This window comes from Tasmannia lanceolata, unplaced genomic scaffold (genome assembly GCF_043159265.1).
Source record: "Tasmannia lanceolata isolate RefF3 unplaced genomic scaffold, GAP_Taslan_0.1 ptg001353l, whole genome shotgun sequence".
Lineage (NCBI taxonomy): Eukaryota > Viridiplantae > Streptophyta > Magnoliopsida > Canellales > Winteraceae > Tasmannia > Tasmannia lanceolata.
In genome coordinates, this window is record NW_027520013.1 from 1 (window position 1) to 5,000 (window position 5,000).

Sequence of the window (5,000 nt, forward strand, 5' to 3'; positions counted from 1 at the left end):
GCCAGGCATTCCAGTGCCTGCCCGGGCAAAAACGCCCAAAGCATGCCCCATTCCTTAGCCTATCCAGGCAAAAACGCCCAAAACCAGCCCATTCCAGTGCCTATCCGGGCAAAAACGCCCAAAGCATGCCCATTCCTTAGCCTGTCCAGGCAAAAACGCCCAAAACCAGCACATTCCAGTGCCTATCCGGGCAAAAACGCCCTAAACCTGCGCATTCCAGCGCCCCGCAGCATGCCACCCTCCTATAGGGTTTGCGCAACCAACCCGCCTAACCACCAGTGGCAACCAAAGGTGCTGTTAGCGACGACTTCTGAAGACGCAACGAGACGCGACGGGTTTGCGCCCAGACGCGACGAGACGATGCGGGATCTGCGCCCAACCATGCCTACACCCGCCGACTTGTTGCGGGAGCTGCTTGCCCAAGCATGCCTAGCGTGCAAGGCCTGCGTGCCCAAGGTCTGTGTGCAAGGCTAGTGCCCAAGGCTAGTGCGCAAGGCTAGTGCCCAAGGCTAGTGAGCAAGGCCTGGGTGCAAGGCTAGTGTGCAAGGCTTGTATGCAAGGCTAGTGTGCAAGGCTGCTGTGCAAGGCTTGTGGGCAAGGCTGGTGCGCAAGGCTAGTGCCCAAGGGTTGTGTGCAAGGCTAGTGCCCAAGGCTAGTGCGCAAGGCTCGTGCCCAAGGCTAGTTCGCAAGGCTTGTGTGCAAGGCTAGTGCGATGGGCCAGTGCCCAAGGCTTGTGAGCAAGGCTTGTATGCATGGCTTGTGCGCAAGGCTTGTGTCCAAGGCTTTTGTGCAAGGCTCGTGCGCAAGGCTAGTGTGCAAGGCTTGTGCGCATTGGCAGGTAGCCCACCACCATGCACGATCCAAATGCCACTCACGCGACAACACGGTGCCAAGCCGGGCATGGTGTGCACTCAAAACCAATCAACGGACAGAGGTCATGCGTCATGGGGGGGATCTAGCAAGGCCATGGGGAAGGTCATGGAGGACCTTGGAAGCAAGCGCAAGACGAGAGCGAATCGAACAAGGGGCCAGGACGGGGCCTTGTGCCCATGGTCTTCGCAAGACTGCGTCCAAGGCGCCCGAAAGCCCAAGGGAACCCAAACCCGGCCGACACTTGCAATCGCACATGCTCTCTGCAACACACCATCAATGCCGCCCAACGGGGCCAGCACGAGCAGTCATCCGCGGTCCCCTGGCCCTGCGCACGTTTGTCTTTGAAACCGAGCATCAATGCCACAGAAAGTGCCGGGGCGCCAGCTGGAGCCATCATCCGCGTTGCCATGGCTCGCTTGGCCTTGGCTTGCCAGGCCCCGACAGGAGCAATCGCGCATTTTCTTTGCAACCGACCATCAATGCCGCCCAACGGGGCCAGCACGAGCAGTCATCCGCGGTCCCCTGGCCCTGCGCACGTTTGTCTTTGAAACCGAGCATCAATGCCACAGAAAGTGCCGGGGCGCCAGCTGGAGCCATCATCCGCGTTGCCATGGCTCGCTTGGCCTTGGCTTGCCAGTCCCCGACACGAGCAATCGCGCATTTTCTTTGCAACCGACCATCAATGCCGCCCAACGAGGCCAGCACGAGCAGTCATCCGCGGTCCCCTGGCCCTGCGCACGTTTGTCTTTGAAACCGAGCATCAATGCCACAGAAAGTGCCCGGGCTCCAGCTGGAGCCATCATCCGACGTGCCATGGCTTTGGTCCCATGGTCTTCGCAACCGAGCATTCGTGACACCCGACGGGGCCAGGACACCAACCCTTCCGACACGAGCATTCGCGCATGTTCTTTGGCCACACAACGGCGCCAGCACGAGCAAAATCATCAGCGGTGCGGTGGCCTTGCACGGCCTTTTGTCTTTGGAACCAACCATCAGTGCCACGGGAAGTGCCGGAGTCCCGGCATCCGCGGTGCCAAGTCATTGCGCCCTTGGTCTCTGCAGCGGGGCATGCCGGGCACTCCCAACCATTGCAAGCAAGCAAGAAAGAAAGTAAGTAAGTAAGTAAGTATTACATATAGGGGCGGGACATGCGGGGAGTTCTGCGAAACGTGCACTACGGGGCACACGCGTACCTACCGGGGCATACCGACCCCTATTGGGGCACACGTGTGCATATCGGGGCATACCGGGCCTATCAGGGCACACGCGTACATACCGGGGCATACCGAGCCCTACTGGGGCACACGTGCGCATATCGGGGCGTACCAAGCCTATCGGGGCATTCGCATGTATCCCAAGGCATACCGAGTCTATCCGGGCATACGCGTTCATACCGGGGCGTAACGGGCCTATCGGGGCATACTTGGGCATATCCGGGCAAAAAATGCCCAAAACTTGCGCAACCTTGGCAACCGTGGTCCATTCCTCACTATATGCCATGGCCTTGTGCCCATGGTCTTCACAAGACAGCATCCAAGGCGCCTGAAAGGCCAAGGGAGCCCAACCCAGCAATGCCCAGCCAAGGCCAGGCATTCCAGTGCCTGCCCGGGCAAAAACGCCCAAAGCATGCCCCATTCCTTAGCCTATCCAGGCAAAAACGCCCAAAACCAGCCCATTCCAGTGCCTATCCGGGCAAAAACGCCCAAAGCATGCCCATTCCTTAGCCTGTCCAGGCAAAAACGCCCAAAACCAGCACATTCCAGTGCCTATCCGGGCAAAAACGCCCTAAACCTGCGCATTCCAGCGCCCCGCAGCATGCCACCCTCCTATAGGGTTTGCGCAACCAACCCGCCTAACCACCAGTGGCAACCAAAGGTGCTGTTAGCGACGACTTCTGAAGACGCAACGAGACGCGACGGGTTTGCGCCCAGACGCGACGAGACGATGCGGGATCTGCGCCCAACCATGCCTACACCCGCCGACTTGTTGCGGGAGCTGCTTGCCCAAGCATGCCTAGCGTGCAAGGCCTGCGTGCCCAAGGTCTGTGTGCAAGGCTAGTGCCCAAGGCTAGTGCGCAAGGCTAGTGCCCAAGGCTAGTGAGCAAGGCCTGGGTGCAAGGCTAGTGTGCAAGGCTTGTATGCAAGGCTAGTGTGCAAGGCTGCTGTGCAAGGCTTGTGGGCAAGGCTGGTGCGCAAGGCTAGTGCCCAAGGGTTGTGTGCAAGGCTAGTGCCCAAGGCTAGTGCGCAAGGCTCGTGCCCAAGGCTAGTTCGCAAGGCTTGTGTGCAAGGCTAGTGCGATGGGCCAGTGCCCAAGGCTTGTGAGCAAGGCTTGTATGCATGGCTTGTGCGCAAGGCTTGTGTCCAAGGCTTTTGTGCAAGGCTCGTGCGCAAGGCTAGTGTGCAAGGCTTGTGCGCATTGGCAGGTAGCCCACCACCATGCACGATCCAAATGCCACTCACGCGACAACACGGTGCCAAGCCGGGCATGGTGTGCACTCAAAACCAATCAACGGACAGAGGTCATGCGTCATGGGGGGGATCTAGCAAGGCCATGGGGAAGGTCATGGAGGACCTTGGAAGCAAGCGCAAGACGAGAGCGAATCGAACAAGGGGCCAGGACGGGGCCTTGTGCCCATGGTCTTCGCAAGACTGCGTCCAAGGCGCCCGAAAGCCCAAGGGAACCCAAACCCGGCCGACACTTGCAATCGCACATGCTCTCTGCAACACACCATCAATGCCGCCCAACGGGGCCAGCACGAGCAGTCATCCGCGGTCCCCTGGCCCTGCGCACGTTTGTCTTTGAAACCGAGCATCAATGCCACAGAAAGTGCCGGGGCGCCAGCTGGAGCCATCATCCGCGTTGCCATGGCTCGCTTGGCCTTGGCTTGCCAGGCCCCGACAGGAGCAATCGCGCATTTTCTTTGCAACCGACCATCAATGCCGCCCAACGGGGCCAGCACGAGCAGTCATCCGCGGTCCCCTGGCCCTGCGCACGTTTGTCTTTTAAACCGAGCATCAATGCCACAGAAAGTGCCGGGGCGCCAGCTGGAGCCATCATCCGCGTTGCCATGGCTCGCTTGGCCTTGGCTTGCCAGTCCCCGACACGAGCAATCGCGCATTTTCTTTGCAACCGACCATCAATGCCGCCCAACGAGGCCAGCACGAGCAGTCATCCGCGGTCCCCTGGCCCTGCGCACGTTTGTCTTTGAAACCGAGCATCAATGCCACAGAAAGTGCCGGGGCGCCAGCTGGAGCCATCATCCGACGTGCCATGGCTTTGGTCCCATGGTCTTCGCAACCGAGCATTCGTGACACCCGACGGGGCCAGGACACCAACCCTTCCGACAGGAGCATTCGCGCATGTTCTTTGGCCACACAAAGGCGCCAGCACGAGCAAAATCATCCGCGGTGCGGTGGCCTTGCACGGCCTTTTGTCTTTGGAACCAACCATCAGTGCCACGGGAAGTGCCGGAGTCCCGGCATCCGCGGTGCCAAGTCATTGCGCCCTTGGTCTCTGCAGCGGGGCATGCCGGGCACTCCCAACCATTGCAAGCAAGCAAGAAAGAAAGTAAGTAAGTAAGTAAGTATTACATATAGGGGCGGGACATGCGGGGAGATCAGCGAAACGTGCATTACGGGGCACACGCGTACCCACCGGGGCATACCGACCCCTATTGGGGCACACGTGTGCATATCGGGGCATACCGGGCCTATCGGGGCACACGCGTACATACCGGGGCATACCGAGCCCTACTGGGGCACACGTGCGCATATCGGGGCGTACCAAGCCTATCGGGGCATACGCATGTATCCCAAGGCATACCGAGTCTATCCGGGCATACGCGTTCATACCGGGGCGTAACGGGCCTATCGGGGCATACTTGGGCATATCCGGGCAAAAAATGCCCAAAACTTGCGCAACCTTGGCAACCGTGGTCCATTCCTCTCTATATGCCTAGCCTTGGCAACCGTGGTCCATTCCTCACTATATGCCATGGCCTTGTGCCCATGGTCTTCCCAAGACAGCGTCCAAGGCGCCCGGAAGGCCAAGGGAGCCCAACCCAGCGATGCCCTGCTATGGCAAGCCAAGGCCAAGCATTCCGGTGCCTATCCGGGCAAAAATGCGAT